Source organism: Zingiber officinale, chromosome 4A, assembly GCF_018446385.1.
Source record: "Zingiber officinale cultivar Zhangliang chromosome 4A, Zo_v1.1, whole genome shotgun sequence".
Classification (NCBI taxonomy): Eukaryota; Viridiplantae; Streptophyta; class Magnoliopsida; order Zingiberales; family Zingiberaceae; genus Zingiber; species Zingiber officinale.
This window is the reverse complement of record NC_055992.1, coordinates 157,565,385-157,587,607: the sequence shown is the minus strand read 5'-3', so window position 1 is coordinate 157,587,607 and position 22,223 is coordinate 157,565,385.

The following is a 22,223-nucleotide window of genomic DNA, read 5'->3' as shown; positions in this document are numbered from 1 at the left end:
AGTGATGGAAATTGTAGTTTATTTACTGTTGTTCATTCTAAATGTTTTGATCTTTTGTAGGTAAGATAATTTAGCGTAAAGTTCATTGTATGAGATCCCCATTTTGTGCCTTTTTTACTTGGAAAAATTCACAAGCTGAGTTATTTTCCTCTGTTAATATAGTGATGTCAAAACAGCTCTATCTAATGTTTGCATAGGAGTTGCAAAAGCATGGGAAGTCAATTTTCTATTTTTAGACTATTGGCTATTCGCTCTCTCTAGTCGCGCCATTTTATCTTACGTATATACGGTATATATCCTAAATAACAAAGATCATTTAAAAACCTTTTAGCAAAGTGAAAGAAGGTATTTGTGTTGGATACTTTCTATCAAGTAAAACTTATTCATTTTTACAATAAGAGTTACTCGAGATTGAAGATTTGTCCAATGTTATATTCAATGATTCTACTGGAGCTAGTTTAAGGATATTGAAGAGGTTACGAAAATGAATGCAAGCGTGGATGTTGGCCTACAAGAAGCAAGCATAAGTGCTACCAAATAGGGAAGGGAGGGATCGGCTAAAGAAGAGACGAAAAGGACAATGCTATCAAGGAAGAGGACAATAATAATAATAATTCATTCGCTGGATAGGTGGTCAGAGATAGTTGTATTGCCTTCGGACTAATGGTTAGGTTTTTCATATTGTTAATAAGATATTTATGATTTGAATCTTAGCTGTGATATGCTATATAGATTTTTTTTTTATAATAGAATAATAAATCTAAAAATATTGACTGTTTGATCGAGTCTCTATGATGATCATTTTTAAATTTATTCTAGTGACTGATGAAAAATATATATGAATCGAATCAATCATCTCTAAAATTATTCGATAAAAAAATAAAATATCTAGATTAAAAACAATAAAAAAAGAAGAGTCCAAGAAAATTAATCAAGAATTGCATGGCTTAGTTTAGCTTGATGATTTTCTTATAACGTCGTGTCACTTTTTAAATTATTCCGGAAGCTTTTACATCTTGATCAAATGCATACACTTCCGATACTTCTTCCTACTAATTAAGAACATAACAATATTATATTTATCTTTTTATAATTTAGTAAATATATTAAAATATTCATTAAAATGCTTTGCGTCTTTCCTTCCTTTATAATTAGTGCATATATTAAAATATATGCATTTTGGTCCTTCTATTTTAATTCTTGAGAGACATGTAAAAATATCATGACATATATTTAAATATTTTTTTTAAAGTATTTTTTTTTTGAGGATTAATTGTTTCGATTATCCATCGGTGCAAATTAAGGATTAATTTGGACAAACAAGGGATTAATTTGGCCAAAGCATAAGTCAAGTAATTAACAGTAGCATGCATTAGAACAACAAAGCGAGGAAATAACAGAGATTAGGGAGAAGAGATTAAGCTAATTAAGCTAATTAAAACTCGACTCGCTAACTAAACCAAGTCATTGGCCTTCTTCGCCGCGCCGCCGCCGCCGCCGCCACCGAGGAAGTTGAGGAGGAGGTCGCGGCTGCACCTGGGGCACTTGGGCTCGTCCTCCACCGACAGCATGACGTACATCAGGCACCGCGGGCAGGCCGCGAGCACCATCGCGGCCGCCGCCCCGGCGCTCTCCGGCTCCGACGACACGCACGAGCTCGGCTCCGACGACGACGACGACGACTCCACCTCCAAGCGCCTCCGCCGCCGCCTCCTTCTATGCGACGCCTCCGCTGCCGCCACCGGCGGCGGCACGTTCAGCTTCAGCTCCCCCCTCCGGCCGCCGCGCCCACTCATCTGGCACCACTACACTTGTCTCGATCAACAAAAACACACGGCGAGGGGTCAGTGATGAAAGACGTAGAGCAGAGCACAAACCTTGTACGTACGTAGCTGAGAGCCTGAGACGCAGAAGGCCGACCGCGGTGTGGGAGAGCAACCAGCCTGCACCGCCGTTTTTATAGGCGAAGCTTTCCAAGGGGGTGGGTCAAACGGCCGGCCTTGTCTCGATTAATTGCAGAAAACAACAAAACCATCTTCCTCTTCTCTTTCTGATTCAATCCCTTCCATTAATGCGCATTGAGCTGAAGCTTTGGAAAGTAGAGGGAGGAGGGAGCGAGGAGCGTAAATGAGCAAGATTAATTCCAGTATTTACTGTCCAATGAAACCCTTCCTCCTTCATTTAAAATGGTTTTTAAGGCTTTTAGTTAAGTGGAGTTTAATTGTTCCTTAATGAGCATTCATTGAGCACTTCTTGAACCTCCAACGTTCTCCATTTCCTTCCTCCCCCCCCTCTCGACGTGCCGAGCTGAGGGTGTCTTACTCTGAAACCTTAATGAACGCCGTGATTAATAATTAAAAAATAATAATAATAAATCTAGTACTTAGTCTCATTGACTAGTTCTGGGATTATCGATCTTTCCAATGGAAATTTTTCACCGGTCACTAGAATAAATTAGGAAGTGTTCGCAGTCCGACCCAACGAAATTTGTCCACCGACCACTAGGGTAAATCGAGAAGCGCTCGCAGTGGACGGTCAAAAAGTCGAACATCCTTTGATTGCACACTCCATTTGAAAAGAAAAAATCTTATAAATTCATCATAGCTGGGATCGAACCACGTGTTCTTGTGTGACAATATAAGGGGGCGTTTGGTTTAGAGGAATAGGAGTGGGGAATGAGAATGAGAATCATTGATTACCATTGTTAATGTTTGGATTATAGGAATAGGAATACAAATAAGGGAATGAATCCTTGAAATTGGGTAATAACTCATTCCCATGTACCTCCCCTTCAATGAGTCATTACCCTATTTTCATCAATCAAAATATTTCCTTATTCCAAAAATACCCTTGACGTAAAATTAAAATTTTCTCCCTTAATATTAAATATCAAAATATATTTATTTATTTTTTCTTTTATATCACTTCTCTCCTTGTTCTCTCTCATCATATTTTCTCTCTCATCATTTTATCACACTTTCTCTCTCCTTAATCTCTCCTATCACACTCTCTTGCATCTTTTTTTCTCATTACACTTTCTCTCTCATCATACTTTCTCTCTCCTCAATCTCTTCTATCACACTCTCTTCCTTCTTTTTTTCTCATCATACTTTCTCTCTCATCATACTTTCTCTCTTCTCAATCTCTCTTGTCACACTCCCTCCTTTTTTCCCTCAACACACTTTCTCACTCATCATACTTTCTTTTTCATCATACTTTCTCTCTCCTCAATCTCTCTCATCACACTCACTGTTCTCTTTTTTTCTCATCATACTTTCTCTCTCATCATACTTTCTTTCTCCTCAATCTTTCTCATCACACTCTCTCTTCTCATTTTTTCTCATTATATTTTCTCTCTCTTCATCCTCTCCCATCATATTTTCTCTCACATCATATTTTCTCTCTCATCATGCTCTCTCCTATCACACTCTCTTTTCTCATTTTCTCTCATCACACTTTCTCTCTCTTCATCCTTTATCATCACACTTTCTCTCTCATCATTCTCTTTTATCATATTTTTCTCTCACATTCATCTTTCTCTCACATCTAATTTTTTCTCTTATTTTCCTTTAAGGGTAAAAAAAGAAATTTTGATTTATTCCGATAGAAAATATACAACTAACCAAACATTGCTTTTAAGAGTAATATCCATGCTCATACCCATTCCACAATACAATGATTCCCATTCCGATTCCTATTATTAAGAAAGAACCAAACGCCCCCTAAATATCCTACTACTGTACCATAGCATGGGGACACGCCATGATTAATAACACAATTTATTAGTGATGTACATGTTAATGGAAGTATTTATATATGTCATCAGAGGTGAATGCTAGCGAGTTTCCTTCAAGGGGGTTTTATGGTGGGCATTATGGCACAAAGTCCAACCACACTGTTAATTAGTTAATTAATTGACTAATTAATTAATCATTGATTAAAGGGACTTAACACTAAGTATATATACAGCCTTAATTAACAAGCTAAGGATCTTAAATGTGGTTAAGTATGCGCTAAATCATTCAAGCATCATTAATGGTGTATAAATATGTGAGAATGATCGAGTTATGATTTATGAGCATTATAAACTATAGAATAGCATAATGTAGAAATAAAAGAGGTAGTAAATGTACTAACTAGCATGAGAGAACCTATTGGATTTGGATGCACAGAGCTAGTCACGAGGCGAAAATAGACAATATCGATCTTTCTCTTTTATTGATGCGCCTTTAACAAATCTCATATGATGAAATAGTAGATTTTGGTGTCTAATTAGGTTCACCGAGTGTTTCATAGGGATCCAATCGCTTAGTGATATCCCAATGCATGAAGGGTCTAGTTGATATTTTTGTAAGGTCGAGTTGACCCGGCCCCTGGTAATTTCTCAACCCTAAAGTTATCATGATCACTAATAAAAGAGAAAGAATCTACCTAATTAGGCTTAAGTGTGTTTAATTCTTTTCTATGTTCTTTGTGTTGGTATTTTGAGAGCATGAAAACTAAAGCGAAGCAAAGCGGTAACCACTCACATTGATCTCCCGAAAAAACCATCGAAGAACCGCTGGAGACGTCGCTGCTGCTGTCGCCGAGAAGATCATCTCACATAACACTGTTGTCTCTTTTCTGATTGCCTTGTACGCCTCTTATAAGAAGGCTAAGGAAGACGAAAGGGAAAGGACACCCCTTCGTCTCCTTGGCGTTTGTAGCAAAAGGAGAGTAACGAAGGGGAACCCTTCGTCTTCAGTAGCGCCTCACATCTCCCACTCGTCCAAGCCAATCCATATGGTCACATAGACCATGTCAGTCACATAGACTACAAGGTGATCATGTCACGAAGATCAGAGCGAAATTAGTCACAAAGACTAAATAAGTCACATAGACTTTATGAGGATCAAGTCATAAAGACCAGAGCAAAATTTAATCACAAAGACCAAATAAGTCACGAAGACCAGAGCAAAATTTAGTCACAAAGACCAAATAAGTCACGAAGACTTTATGAGGATCAAGTCACGAAGACAAGAGCAAAATTTAGTCACAAAGACCAAATAAGAACATCCATTCCATACATTAGGGAAAATGGTTCGTGTGACAACAAGCACAGTGAGCATTCAATTGCTAAGAAGATTGACACACCTTACTTAGCTGCTCCATAGAACGAATCAGAGACATAAATGCCCATATAACGAATCAAAGACATAAATGACTTGCCTTTACCCCAGATTAAATTATTTACATCATCATGAACATCTCTAATCCCTCATATTGACCATACGTCAAGAGCATGTTCAACATCTCCAATCAAACAAATTATTCACAATTACATTTTATGTACTGAACTAAAAATGTAACCGGTACCAGTGAATAAATGTCACAAATGTAAATCAATCTTAATCTTCCTTTTTAGCTAGAATCTATTCATTCTAATCAGTCGCTTTCCTAGTTATGCTCCATAAACCGAATCATCCATAGCCAATAGGAAACATGCTAAAGTAGCAGACACTAATCAGAATTTCAAGTAAACAGCTAAATAGTCACTTAGGGTAAAATCAAGATTAACTTATAATCTCAAGGGTCTCACATAGTAGAGAAGCAGGGATCCATTCTCCTACTACCCTTCTTGTCGCCATAACACATGTGGTATGAATCACATGCTACGATGTTATTCTTTTTACCAAAAAGAGCGCATGTTTTTTCCAAAATTTAACATCGTACAGATTTTGATCTAGACATTCCCAATGTCTAATCCTGAATTCAACATATGAATTCTAATCTGGCCTCAAGAAGATTCAGTAAATGGTGGGTGCATTTACTTTAATCATTACACAAATGATCTCATCTTGACACAAATATTAAGACGACATTAACTTATGGGTATGTCTCTATTCACAGCTACATAAGCTGTCCCATAAGCAACAGTCTTACCTCTATTTGTACTTAATAAATAGAGATGATTGTCCATGTGAGTGAACCAATCCCAATCTGTCAACATACTTATTGAGACTTTTATTCGAATGTAACAAAGACATATACACTGAATAGATCATGACATTTTTCATTTATCAAAATGTCTTTACAATTGTTACATTCTTCGAAGTCCCAAAGACTTCATATGCCCATGAAATGACTCTTTAGTCAATGACTTAGTAAAAGGATCAACAAGCATATTTCGTGTAAGGATGCACTCAAGAATCACCTTTTTCTTGTCAACAATATCCCTTACAAAATTATATTTAATTTCTATATGCTTGCCTTTGCTATGATATTTGGGGTCCTTGGAAAGAGCTATCGCAGCTTGACTGTCACAGTACACAGTAACAGGACTCCCACTATCCTCAGCAATCTTCAAATGCTTTAGGAACCTTTTTCAACTAGACAGATTGTTGCACAACTGATGTGCAAGCCACACAGCTTCCAATGTCGATAAGACTACATAAGCCTACTTCTTGCTATTCCATGAGATGGCGCCATCATTTAGCAAGAAGATATAGTCTGATGTGGTTTTTCTGTCATCAAGGTCTCCTGCCCAATTTATATTTGTGTAGCCACTCAAGCTCATCTTTGATCCTTGAAAAACAGATACATAATCTGTTATCCTTTTGAGGTATTTAATTATCCTCTTCATCGCTTTCCAGTGCCTCGATCCTGGGTTTGACTGGAAATGACTAGCTAAGCCAACAACATAGCTTATATCGGGACGAGTACACAACATAGTGTACATCAAACTACCAATAACACTGGCATATGGTTTCTTCTTCATTTTGACTATTTCCTCAGGAGTCTTGGGATACATATTTTTGCTCAAGACAGTACCTTTCACTATAGGCGTCTGTTCAATGTTGCATTCTGACATATTGAAGTGTTGCAGCTGTTGGAACCCCAAGGTTGTTTTGGTGTGATCAACAAGTTAAGTTAGGTCCTGTGTATTTAATCTTGTGTCTAAGTGTGCAGGAGCTTAGAAACACAGGTACTCGAGTGGAAGACGCAGCTAGCGAGAAGGACGGCACGCTGTGCGTCCGAGGGACGAAGCGCTGCGGAAGAGTACACCGGCGGACGAGAAGGAAGCGCGCGGTGGTTCCGAGGGACGAAAGCCGGAGCGGAAGATTGCTCGGGGAGCAAGAGATGCAGCTAGCGAGAAGGTCGACGACCGAGGGACGAAGACTGCGGATGAGTACGCTGGCGGACGAGAAGGAAACACGCGGCAATTCCGAGGGACGAGAAGCCGGAGGGAAGCACGCTCGAGAAGACCGGAAGTTGGGTTCGGGTGAGCCCTTTTCCGGAAGGCAAAGATCACCCAAACGAGCGGATCCGGAGCGGAAGAACCGGACCGAAGCGGGACTGAACCAGAGAAGCGGTTCCGGATGAAAAAGTCAACTGTGTTGACTTTCGGGGTCCGGGGCGCCCGGAACTGACCGGGGCGCCCGGACCCATCCGGGGCGCCCGGACCCATCCGGGGCGCCCGGAACCCTTCCGGGCGCCCGGAACAGTAATGTTGACCAGATCGAGAATTATCTCGATCTGAACGTTGGGGGATAAAATTTATCCCCCCCAGGGCGCCCGGAACCTTTCCAGGCGCCCCGACCAAGGCTATAAATACAGCCTTGGTCCAGAAGCTTTACATCAGTTCAGAAATTGTAAACAACACTTGTGTGCTTCCATTTCTTTGATTAGCTTCTTTCTTTTTGTGCCTACACTGCTGTAAACGAGGCTTCTCCGCCTGAAGGAGTTTTTAGTGCAACAATCTTCCTTGGATTAACAACCTCCCCGGTTGTAACCAAGTCAAAACCGGTGCCTCGTTTTTATGCTTTACTTTCTGATTAATCTATTTTTTTCAAGTGTTAGCTTAATTGTCCGAGAAAGGCTTGTGTTTTACTCAGGGCTATTCAACCCCTCCTTCTAGCCGGCCGCATCGGTCTCACAGCAGCATCTTAGTGATATAAGCTTCTTGAGACAAACCCAAAAGCCTCTTTGATCAATCTCTAACGATCTTCACTCCTAAGATGTACTCTGCTTCTCCCATATCTATTATGTTAAATTGTGATGAAAGTCAACTTTTGACTTCTATCACTCACTGTATGTCACTTCCAACTATTAACATATCGTCAACATATAATGATAAAATGACAAACTTTCCCTTTTCCCTTTTTAGGTAAATACAATGATCCTCATTGACCATTTCGAAACCATAAGATAATATTACTTCATTAAATCTTATGTTCCATTGTCTTGACGCTTGTTTTAGCCCATATATAGACTTCCTAAGTCTACATACTCTTTTCTCTTGGCTTTCAGCAACATAACCTTCTGGTTGTATCATATAGATTTCTTCGTCAAGATTACCATTAAGGAAAACCGTTTTTACATCCATCTGATGTAATTCCATGTCATATTGTGCTACTATAGCTAGGATGATACGTATTGATACAAACTTCACAACTGGATAGAATGTCTCTTCAAAGTCAATACCCTCCATTTGAGTATATCCTTTTGCAACCAATCGATCTTTTGTATCGATTAATCGATCCATCTGCTTTCCTCTTTACTTTAAGAATCCACTTATTCCCAATAGCCCTTCGGCCCGGATGAAGATCGACTAAATCTCATACTTGATTCTTTCTCATTGACTCCATTTCTTCATCCATTGTAACTTTCCATTCTTTTCTAACTGAGCTGCTCAAAGCTTCCTCAACTGTTCGAGGTTCCTCATCGTCAACTGGGAGAACCATCAATGCCTCATTCTCAATATCAAACATTCTCCGAGGAATAGTCTGATGATTACTTCTTTGAAGATTAGACTGTTGAGAAATTGACTTATTCAGTGACAAATTACTCTCACTCGGTTGACTAGATTCAGACATCTCCTGATTTGTTGATAAAGGAACATTATCCTCCTCCTCTATCTCATATAGAGGAATTGTTTTAGCAACTTCACCTCATGTTAGGAACTCAGTTTCAAGAAAAGTAGCATCTCTTGACTTTATTTCAGAGATGGTTCTATCTTGTCGCTCACCAATAAAAACATAACCCTTAGAAGTCTCAGAGTACCTTATAAAGATACACTTCCTACCTCTGGGTCCTAATTTTCCATATTCGTGAGTCTTATCATGAACGTAGGCAGCTGACCCCCAAGGTCTCAGATTACTTAAATCCAGCTTTCTGCCTGCCCAATGTTCATGTGGGGTAGATAGAACTGACTTTGAAGTCACTTTGTTAAGTATATAGGCCGCAACTAATAATGCATCTCCCCAATAGGATATTGGCAAATTAGCCTGCGCCATCATAGACCTAACTATTTCAAGAAAAGTCCTATTTCTTCTTTCAGCAACCCCATTTTACTGTGGAGTTCCAGGGATAGTTAGCTGTCTATTAATCCCTTTCTCATTACACATTGTCTTGAACTGATCAGACAAATATTCTCCTCCACGGTCAGTGCACAAGGTTTTAACCTTACGTTCCAATTGATTCTCAACTTCGTTCAAGTAACGAATAAAGTAATCAAATGGCTCAGATTTGTGAGAAATCAAATACACATGACCAAAACGTGTGAAGTCATCGATAAATGTAATGAAATAAGAACTCCCATTTCTAGCCTTCATATTCATTGGACCACAAATATCCGAATGAATCAATTGCAATGGTGATTCAACCCTAATAGCCTTACCAAATGATTTCCTAGTCGTTTTTCCCGCAAGACAATGCTCACATATAGACAAGTTAATCTTAGCATGAGTGCCTAAAAGGCCCTCCTTAGCTAATCTATTTATTCGTTCTTGTCCTATATGTCCCAATCTAGCATGCCAAATTTCATCATTAACATCAGCATTACTAGTAAGAGCAATGTTTGAAAAATAACCATCATTATTATTTGGTTCTATATCAAGAACCATAAATCATTTGTTACATAACCATATCCAATTAACACAGAGTTAATTTGAAGTTCCACGCAATGGCTATAAAAATTTACATTATAACTTAAATCAAGAAGACAAATAAAAGAAACCAGATTCCGTCGAATCTCAAGAGCGTACAGGACATCATGTAGAAACAAGGTGCCTCCACCACGTAGGTTGAGCTTGCAAGTGCCAATTCCTTTGACTTCAATTCTTGCATTGTTTCCTACATATATCCATTTGTTACCAGCTGGTACCCGACGGTACTCCACATATGTAGCTGGATCACGAGCTACGTGGTTCGTTTCTCCTGAATCTACAATCCACAAAGGATATGAATCAGCTAACAACACTGTACTTGTAACATATTGTTCGTGGAAAGAAGATAAAAATGGATCTACCTTTTTAGGCTCAGTACAATCCCGAGCAAAATGACCCTTCTTGCCACAATTGAAGCAAGTTAACCTGCTATTAGGTTTTTGTCCATATTTCTTTCCTTTCTTCTTGATTTGGTTTTTTGTAGCACAAGCATTAGCCTCCTTTCCTTTTCCCTTTCCTTTCTTAAACCATTTGTTCTTATTCTTGGAACCAAAACCTTCAGCTACAAAAGCTTGACCCGAAATCCTTGTGGATTCAATCCTCTCCGCCTCAAGTTCAACATGACGTGAGACATCAGTGAAAGTCTTAATACTCTCACTGTGGGTCAGGTTCTGTTTCATCGTTTCCCAAGAATCAGGAAGGGAACGGATAACTGCCTGAACCTGTTGTTCATCGGTCAACGCATAACCAACAGTCTTGAGCTCTCGAATCATGTTACCCATCTCCCTGAGATGTTGGGCCATAGTAACATTTGAACGCTTTTTACAGCTATCAAACTTGATAGTTAGCTGACGGAGCTTACTCAGACTGACTCCACTATACTTCTCTCTAAGGGCTACCCAGACAGCATGAGCCGATGGTAGTGGCTCATACTCAAATACCAGGTCATCCACCATTGAATTAATCAATATGCCCTTAGCAATGGAGTCCTTCCTTTTCCATGCCTTATAGGCATCAATGCCACGTCTGTGTTGTGCTGTAGAATCATCAACCGGTTCCTCCAAGAATTGATTTACAGCCTCTAGAACTTCTTGTTCCTCAAGAACGTATTGTATCTTGAGGTGCCAGATTTTGTAGTTATCCCCATATAATTTCTCACCCTTATTGAGTTCAGCTATGATGTTTTTAGTTGCCATGATCTACATAAATAAATAAATTATTTATTATTTAAGTGTAATTCATATATGTGCAATTATTTATTGACTCAGTGTAAATTAGAGTTAGTTTACAAAATCAAGTGATAACATTGTTTATACTCGTCATTTGTATGTTCTAATCTAATCAACATTGATCAATTATATTACACACATCCCATCTAATGAACGAATCATTTTTCATATGAACTAATCATATCATGAAATGAACTAATCATTTCCAAGTTAGTTAACATATAACATAACTTTTCATTATTTAATTTGGTTTGTACAAAACGACAGAAATTATTACATGACTCAAAAACCAGATGAGCTAACTCTGTTCGTACATAACGAAAGTAAACAGAACACTAGTAAACTAGATAGGCCAACACTGCTCCCACTAGGACAAACCCTAGTGTGGCAGCCAACATTATCCCTATTAACCTGAACTCATTTGGGATAATCTCAGATGGGGCAGCTTCAAGATTCTCCATCAGATCCATTTCTAGATCTTCCTTGAGCATCTCCTGGTCCTCTTCAGACTCTTCAGGCTCTTCTTCACCCATATGGTGAAGTAGTTCCTCTCACAGTACTGAATATGTGACATGTCCTTCATGACTCCCCCATACATAGTCTGCTATTATACTAGGATACTCTGGCAATGAATGCATCAATGCCCAGATTCTATAACTGTCCAGGACTGGAAACTCTTCTTGCTCAAGTTTCTCGAACAGTCTATCCAGCCGTCTAACATGTCCGTCGACTCCATAAGCAGACTTATACTCTATCTCCTGAATCTCCTCTCGGAGCTGGTTTCGTCGTACTTTGCGATGAGTCAATGTGGTAACCGTTCGTGCCATCTGAAAAATTGAATTTAAATAAGTCAGTACAAAACTGACTAACCAGTACAAAACTAGTTTAATTCAATTTATACAGGCATACCATCAAGAAAAACATATCTTTTCGATTTTCAGGAGTTTAAGTTGACTAACCCATTAGATCGGTCAATCAGGAGTTCGGACGTTAAACTTAGTCTATTGTCCTTATTAGAACTAATCTAATTGGACCTATGTTCTGTTATTATTTAAGCCCATTTGAGTCAATCTCATACTTATTGATCAAATTTAGATTCGTTTGATTCATCCAATGCCCATTGGATTAAGTCTGATCCATTAGAACAAATCTAATTTTTTATAATCAAATCTGACACAACAGAACTAATCTGGTCATATTTGATCAACTCAACTTCTGTAATCAATGTCACCCCATTTAATTCAATAAAAAAATGAACTGGTTAAACAAACAAATAATTTGAACTAGCTTTAGGTATCATTGAATCAATTTAGTCTGCTTAAATCAATTAATAATTTAAACCAGACCTGAGTTTGATCGGACAAGTTGATCTGGTTCCATTTTCAATAAATTGAACCATAAATTAATTAAATATATTTATTAATTAATTAAATACATAAGAAAATGTATTATTAATAAATAAATAAATATTTAATTAAAATTTAAACATATACAGTTTATATACGTGAAAGAAGAAAAAAAAACTTTCATGCCCATGCATGCACTGTGCTCGAAAACACTACTGTTCATCTCTTTTTCCTTCAATCTTTAATCGATTCCAATTTGAATTGAATAGATTCATATATATATAAACTGTACATTTTAATCGATTCATGAATCAATTCAGTACTAAAAAAATAAAAGTACTGTGCGCTACAATTTTGAATCGATTCATGCACAGTATTGAATCGATTCAACACTATGCTTCGTCAAAGTGGCACTACTCACAATTTTGAATCGATTGAACGAAATTTCAATCGATTCAATTCACTTGAATCGATTGGTTAATCGATTCAATTGATGAACAGTATTACTGTTCATCTTCTTCTTCGCGACAGAAGAAGAAAAACACGAGTTTTTTCGCGTCGATTTCTATGCTTTCAAAAACATGCTTGCTCTGATACCATTGTTGGTATTTTGAGAGCATGAAAACTAAAGCGAAGCAAAGCGGTAACCACTCATATATATTGATCTCCCGAAGAAATCGCCGAAGAACCGCTGGAGACGTCGCTGCTGCTGTCGTCGAGAAGATCACCTCACGGAACACCGTTGTCCCTTTTCTGATTGCCTTGGACGCCTCTTATAAGAAAGCTAAGGAAGACGAAGGGGAAAAGACGCCCCTTCGTCTCCTTGGCGTTTGCAGCAAAAGGAGAGTAACGAAGGGGAACCCTTCGTCTCCAGTAACGCCTCACACTTTGGTCTTTGATACAGTAGTTAAGGTGTACCCTAACGCGGGTCAAAGTTTAGGAGACCGACTGGCAAGACAGTTAAAGTCAAGAGACGATCAACATTTTGAGCCAAGATTATTCTCATTTAGACCGAAAGCTTGTCTGATGATCGGACCCTCTGTTCAGTTGGGCCTCGAGCCCCAATCCCCTTAGGATTAAGGAAGTTTGAAGCAAGTATTAACTAGCTCAACTGAGTGCTTCAATCGATCAGACATATGACTCAAACATACTGGACGCTTGGTTCACGAATCCAAGTATTAACTAACTCGATCGAGTGCTTCAGTCTATCGAACATATGGCCTACTCGGACATACGACTGAGTGCTTCAACAGATTAGACATATGACCCGATTGGACATACTAGACGCCGATCCACTTGAGCGAAGGCTAAGCCACCGACTGGATTTACCAAAGCCGACCTAGTAGATCTTGCGAGTGATGGTTGGTCGGATTATATTAAGAGCTCAATTGACTTGCCAGGTGAGCCTCTTGTGGGCTCCGCGGTCCAACGGGATCCTCATATTCTTTTTTGGCTTTTTGTGTCACAAAGACAGAAAATGCTTTGTATGCAAACTGGACATTTGAAACTTCCATCCTATCAATCGCAGAGATTGTAAATCTATTTTGGGAAAGATACCAGAGCCTCTTCATGATTTGTCTTTTTGTAGAAATACTCTGAGATCCGTGCACAGACACAACATAACACTATAAAAAAGGGTTTCATCTACGGGTATAGGTATGCGATACTATGTAAGTTTACACATCATTATTACTATTCTTTCCACTATTCATTTTCGAAAATCGATCACTAATTTAAACATCGGAAGATCAATATTAAGGACCCTTTTCCTAACCCGGTCGCTAACACTTTTCTCGCACGTAAAAACACTTGGGAGTCACTTAGATATAATGAAAAGTCTTTATTTAATTCACACTAAAGCCACGCTTCTACTAGTTCATCTCCATGAGTTCAGACAAGATCTGTCTTATTCGTAGATTTAGATAATGAATTTGTTAAATTAGCTATAACTCCGAATAATTTATCAACACGAGAAAGGTTTACGTCTTTGCCACTGTGTGAGCCACTTTCACCTTTGCTAGAAGTATTTGTTCATTAGATGAAGTACCCTTCTTCTGACACCCAAAGCAAATAACTTAGCTCTTTCTCTTAGATGCCCTTTTCTTTTTTTCATTGATAACAAAAATTCTACCCTTCTTTGTATCTCTTTAATTTTTCATTAGTTTTTTTTTTAATTTTATGACACGCAACCTAAAGATATTGCACTTTTAGCTGCTCATCACATGTACTTTTCAATTTATCCTGATGACCAATGAAAAAATTGTATAGGGCCGGACCGATCACCCAGGACTAGTCAATAGTACTAACTGAGTTTAGCATTTTTTAATTTAAAAGAATTAACTGTCCAACTTGAAGTATCTATCGTAAAGATCCATTATGTAAATCTAGGAGAATACATTCGATATGCACTATCAAATTAAATCATGATTGCTAATCCCTTCTTTGATTTCAAGTAACCCATTGTAAATCTCTTTGAATTAACAATCCTCCATGTATTTATCTCGTGAATTCTTCATCTCGTATCATGAAGCTTTATAGTTCGTTAACTAGAAAATATTGTCTCGGTTAACCTTGAGCCAGAGGTGCCTTCCTATAATTTGATAATATCTTCCCATAATTCTATGGCCTTAGTGATGGTGGGTCTTGCATTCGCTTAAAATTTCTTTATCACTTCATTCGATCGATTCTTGTTTTTGGATCAATAATATCTTCATTGATATGGTAGTCTAGATGTAGATGGTCTCTCTTGAACAACCATTATTCTCCTTAAATGTTAATTCCATCCTCAGAGACTTTTTCTAATATCATTTATAGGATTGAATGATCCAAGATAATAGTGTAATGGTTAGATCCTCTAATAAATAATTAAGAGATCTAAGGTTTAAATTTCAACTGTGGCACATTGTAGAAAATTTTCCCTCTAATAAGAAATTGAACTAAGAATGTTGGCCGTTTTGATGAACCTTTATTAACATTTCTTAATTTACCTTGATGATTGATAAAATTTTTTTATAGGATCAAATAAATCATTTTCAAAATTAATTGGTTTGAATAATTGAATACTTGATGTCAATTAAAAAAAAATATAAGATCAAATGATCCAACTATGGGGACGTACGGTGAACACATGACTATTTTTTTTTTCTAAATCGCACTCAAATGAAGTGATTAGTCTGTAAAAACAATGTGTACACGTAACAATTTAGGTTGCGGTGGAAAAAATTTAATAAAATAGTAACTCCGAGACCAGATGTAACATGGTTTTGAAACCTTACTCCTAGATCCTGTTGGATAATTTTATTCTCGGAGATATCGAGGAAAATTATTGAATTTGAAATTATAAAATCAAATCAGTTTTGTCTATTGAGAGGTCTGAGAGGATAATCTCAAGTTACTTGTAAGACTGGTTCAGTCGAGATTTTGATGGTCCGAACAGAAGGGAAAGCGGAGTGCTGAGTCCAAGTCGAGATGTCACCCAACTGCTGATTAGCGACTTATCTAAGTCGCCAAGTACCAAGCCGCCTAACTGCCCAGTGTTATAGAGTCAGGATGAGTTTTCCTGTGTGGTTAGTTAAAGATTGTCTATCTAGCTCTTAATTTACACTAATTGGCATCGAAGAAAGCTCGATATGCACATTAAGTTGTGCAAGAGAAAATTTAAAATCTTGAAGAAATTAGATAGTTGGGGAATGAAGTGCATGCTTCATTGTTTATACTCTTGGAGGCAACATATTTAGGTGGGCATTCATTGGGAATTAGCTAGTAAGCGTTTGCAATAATGGGGAGATCGATCGATATCTTTGAGGATTTCTAGAGCCATATTCAAATAAGTATTTGAAAGTTTAGCGTGTCTTATGAGTCTTAATGCCTTGGCATAATACTTAATTATCGTGATGTTTACTACAATTTATTGCTTTCCCTATAAAAGAACTAGGAGTATAGAGATTAGGTTCGTGAGTTAAGTCGAATCACTAGAAGGAATAGACTAATTAAGTGTAGAGCCGTCAATTTGGGTTAGGCCCGTCGGGTTGACCCGCCCCGCCAAACCAATTATGCGAGTTGGGTTGGAATTTTATCAACCCAAGTCCGCCGCGGGCCAACCCGCCTAGGCCCGCGACCCGCGCGGGTCGGCCCGCGATGGGCTTGGGTTGGCCCGCGGGTTGAGAAACATATGTAAGCAGTTTATATCAGTAGTCAATGCTACAACTGCGAGAGTACTAGGGGTTAAATTGTAGCATTTCATTATCTTCTTCGTTGAGAGGAATACTAATTAGGAAAACTCATACTTGTGAAGTTGAGTGTGATAGACAAAAGTTACAAAAATATATATGCACACAAAGTTGATTAATCTTAAAAGTAGATGACCTTCTTATTTGATTCGTTTATGGGATAAATCTGAAACATACATTATGCATAATGAAGAGCTTGGTATGTGTACCCAAACTAGATGACATTCTTAAAAGTAGATGACCTTCTTATTTGATTCGTTTACACACGCACAACCAGGGTACCACTGATCTAAACTGCTCGACGCATAGCCAGGAGTCCTAATTACTATTCCTCGTTGCACAATTTTATGTCAGTTTATTATCTTTCTTTGTTATAATTTTAAAATAAAAATAATACTTTTGACTCAACATAAGTACTTGTTTATGTCCATTTATATTTAAAATACTTGTTTATGAATACATTTGATTGATAAAATATTTTCGAAGTAAAACATTGAAGATATGAACTTTTTTAAAAAATTTTTAAAAAAATTTGATAGGCCCGCGGGTTGGCCCGCCAAACCCGCGACCCGCCTTGGATTGGGTTGGGTTGGAAATTTCCCAACCCGCCAAGTTGACGGCCCGCCCCGCCAAATGGTTGGCCCACCACGGGCCGACCTGCCCCGCCATGGGTTGACCCGTCTGACAGCTCTAATTAAGTGGCATTTATTTTTTATAAGTATAATGTATGTATCAAAGTAAGGCAAGGATATAATACCCAGAAATTAGTAGCATCTAATGTCTAACATAATGTCCGATCAAAAAACACTCTTAAAGTATGGTAAATATGGTTTTGTACATTTCTAAAAAAAATCTCACTCTCCAACTACCCCTCATAAAAGATACATCTGTTCCTAGATCTCCATATAAAATATATCAAAGTCGACATCGCAATGTGTTTGAGTTTAGTCAAGAGACGGTTGTTAGGATCGATGGTCGCGGCTAGAGAGGGGGGGTGTGAATAGTCGACCCCAAATTGCTCGTTTCTTCCTACGATTAGGGTTAGCGCAGCGGAAATGAAACCGTAGAAACGAAAAGGAAGAAGACAAACCTCAAACTCGAAGATGTAACGAGGTTCGGAGATGATACTCCTACTCCTCGGCGTGTCCGTAAGGTGGACGAAGCCTATCAATCCGTCGGTGGATGAGTCCCCGGAAAATCGGCTAATATAAACTCCTTATGGGTGGAGAAACCTCGCCACAAAAACTTACAACAGCAATATGGAAATACAAAGAAGAGCAAGAACAAAATACACAATGAATGTACAAATACTCGCTTGCCTTCTCGTCGACTGAAGTCCCGGATGAAGCACCAACTTCACGGACGAATGCCAACAAGCAACTCAGTCGAAGAAGCTCACACGAAGCTTCGGAGCTCAGCAAAGCTCAAGAGCACAACTTTAAGAAGAACAGCAGCTCAGTTCAGAGGAGGAAGAAGTATCATAGAGAGTAGTCCACTTAGAAGCCCTCAGCCCTTTTATAGCCTGCATCCACCTGCGAGAAGAACAGAGGCCAAAGACAGCAGAAGAATCTAGCCGTTGTCTCTCAACGGCTAGGGCCAGACCGATCAGGACTCGATCGCAGGCTGATCTGATCGGTTGTGGGGACCGATCAGACTCTATGCCGATCTCAATCAACACCACAGTTGCCCAACACCGTCAGGCTTCCTACTGATCGGTCCCGGGGACCGATCAGGCCCTGCCTGATCGGTCCCCAGATCGATCAAGAGCTTGGTTTTTGCCCTTCGGTCTCGGACCGATCCAGGTCTTGGTTTTTGCCCAAACCAAGTCCAAACCAATATCCGATCTACCTTGACCTCTTGGTACATCATGCTTAGCATCCGGTCACTCCCTTGACCTGCTAAGACTCCCCACCAAGTGTCCGGTCAATCCCTTTGACCCACTTGGACTTTTCTCTTCGTGTCAAGTATCCGGTCACTCCCTTGACCTACTTGACCTTCTCAACACCAGATGTCCGATCACCCTTGATCCATCTGGATTTTCCCTTGCCCGGCTTCACTCACCAGGACTTTCACCTAGCTTCACTCACTAGGGTTTTCACCTGGCTTCACTCACCAGGATTTCCAATCTGCCCGGCTTCACTCACCAGGACTTTCCAACTGCCTGGCTTCACTCACCAGGACTTTCCCACTGCCTGGCTTCACTCACCAGGACTTTCACCTAGCTTCACTCACTAGGGTTTTCACAACTGCCTGGCTTCACTCACCAGGACTTTCCCACTGCCTGGCTTCACTCACCAGGACTTATCCGTCTGCCTGGCTTCACTCACCAGGACTTTCCACATCCGGTCCAGAGAACGAGCTCCCGAGCCCTCTCTGACCACAGTCCGGAGAACGAGCTACCGAGCCCTCTCCGACTTCCCATGTGGTCCAGAGAACGAGCTCCCGAGCCCTCTCTGACCACAGTCCGGAGAACGAGCTACCGAGCCCTCTCCGACTTCCCATGTGCCAAGCTTCCATACTTGGACTTTTCCCGTGCCAAGCTCCATACTTAGACTTTTCCCGAGATCCATACTTGGACTTTTCCCGTGCCAAGCTCCCTGCTTGGACTTTTCACCATGCCAAACTCCCTGCTTGGACTTTTCCCATGCCAAGCTCCCTGCTTGGACTTTTCCGAGTCAGGTCAACTCACCTCGGGTCAACCAGGTCAACCTTGACCACGGGTTGCACCCACAATCTCCCAAGCTTGTATCCTTGTAAAACATCAAGATACAACTTTTTTGTTCACGTCAAACATTGTCAAACATAACTCGTCAAACATCAAAACACAACTCGAGTCAAGTCAACTCGAGTCTGGTCAACCAGATCAACCTTGACCTAAGGTTGCACCAACAACGGTCTCCTCTGGAGAAAAGCTCAAAGACTCATAGCATCTATATGTAGATAGACATTTACTGTACGTCCCATATATAGCCATTCTCTGACCTTCCGCCACAAGATCACTACATGAGGGTATATGAAGAACAAGTGCTCTTGTGATTCAAGCTCTTGCCTACAAAAGATATAACATCGATCCTCCAAGTAGTCCAATATATCTCTGGTGGGAAGTCACCTCTGAACTAGCATCCAAATCGTAACAGCATGACTAAATTGGATGTAGGGCTTCCACACTGTCCTCACCCATGACTTCTTAAAACTAGGACGCCTAAAGAATGTTAGGACCAAAATGTAGCTAGAGGGGGGGGGGGGGGTGAATAGCTCGGTGCGATTTTCGTGCTTGACGTTACTTGTTTCTTCAAAGATGTGCAGCGGAAATACAAGAAACACTACAACAATGCTAACAAATGGATTTTACTTGGTATCCACCTCACAAGAGGTGACTAATCCAAGGATCCACACACTCACGCACCCTGCACTATGAAAACACTCCTTCTCGATAACTACCGAAGGCGGAGAAGCCTTACAACCTCAAAATACAACAATGAGAAAGAAAGAAGCAAAATACAAATGAATCTTACAAGATTACAATGAAAAACCTAGCTTCTTCTTCTTCTTGTTGCAAATCGCCTCTTGACTTGGATGAGCCTCCAAGAACCTTCAAGAACTGGCGGTGAGGAAGTAAAGATCGCTGTGGAGATGTTCTGTGTTCGTCTGTGGAGAAGAGAGGAAGCCGTCCCGAAGAAAACGCTCGCCAACGTCTATATTTGTGTCAACGGTCGAATCCCAATCGATTAGGGAGGCTTTGGATCGATCGATCGATCGATCCAGAGCGCCTCTCTGCTCTCTGGAATTGCCTTGAATCGATTGCCCGATCGATTCAAGGCTTCTCGAGCAATTTCCAGCGCTCCAATCAATCCAATTGATCGATTCAGAAGCTTACTGTTCACTCAGAAACTCTCCCAATCGATCGACCGATCGATTGGGGAAGTTTCAATCGATTACCCAATCGATTCAGCCCATTTCTGCATGAATTCGCGTCAACCAATCAATCCACTGATCGATTGAAACCCCCAATCGATCAGCCAATCGATTGGGAAGCAGAAATCTGTGTAGAGCTTGAAATTAGCATCGTTTCGCATACGAGATCACCTCATTCCGATATCCGAGTCAAAAATTATGGTCTTCGGAAGTTTACTACGTCCGAACTTCCTAGTTCCATGCCAACTCCTTATTGGACTTACGACCGTTAAGACTTCGGTCAACTTTTGACTCATTTGGACTTTCTCTTTGTGCCAAGTGTCCGGTCCTCTATTACCCACTTGAACTTCCACCAGATGTCTGGTCAACCTTGACCCATCTGGATTTTCCCCGTGCCTGGCTTCACTCACCAGTGTTGGTGCAACCTTAGGTCAAGGTTGACCTGGTTGACCAGACTCGAGTTGACTTGACTCGAGTTGTGTTTTGATGTTTGACGAGTTATGTTTGACAATGTTTGACGTGAACAGAAAAGTTGTATCTTGATGTTTTACAAGGATACAAGCTTGGGAGATTGTGGGTGCAACCCGTGATCAAGGTTGACCTGGTTGACCCGAGGTGAGTTGACCTAACTCGGAAAAGTCCAAGCAGGGAGCTTGGCACGGGAAAGTCCAAGTATGGAGCTTGGCACGGGAAAAGTGCAAGTATGGAAGCTTGGCACATGGGAAGTCGGAGAGGGCTCGGTAGCTCGTTCTCCGGACTGTGGTCAGAGAGGGCTCGGGAGCTCGTTCTCTGGACCACATGGGAAGTCGGAGAGGACTCGGTAGCTCGTTCTCCGGACTGTGGTCAGAGAGGGCTCGGGAGCTCGTTCTCTGGACCACATGGGAAGTCGGAGAGGGCTCAGTAGCTCGTTCTCCGGACTGTGGTCAGAGAGGGCTCGGGAGCTCGTTCTCTGGACCACATGGGAAGTCGGAGAGGGCTCGGTAGTTCGTTCTCCGGACTGGGTCGAGAGGGCTCGAGCTCGTTCTCTGGACCGGATGTGGAAAGTCCTAGTGAGTGAAGCTGTGTGAAATCCCTGGTGAGTGAAGCCAGAAGGAAAGTCCCGTGAGTGAAGCCAGGTTGTGAAAACCCTAGTGAGTGAAGCTAGGTGAAAGTCACGATGAGTGAAGCCAGGTGGGAAAGTCCCAGTGAGTGAAGTTGGAAAGTCCCGTGAGTGAAGGCGGAAATCGGTGAGTGAAGCGGTGAAAACCCTAGTGAGTGAAGCTAGGTGAAAGTCCCGTGAGTGAAGCCGGGAAAATCCAGATGGATCAAGGGTGATCGGACATCTGGTGTTGAGAAGGTCAAGTAGGTCAAGGGAGTGACCGGATACTTGACACGAAGAGAAAAGTCCAAGTGGGTCAAAGGGATTGACCGGACACTTGGTGGGGAGTCTTAGCAGGTCAAGGGAGTGACCGGATGCTAAGCATGATGTACCAAGAGGTCAAGGTTGACCGGATATTGGTTTGGACTTGGTTTGGGCAAAAACCAAGACTTGGATCGGTCTGGAGACCGATCAGAAAGCGATCAGTGTGCCTCTGTGAG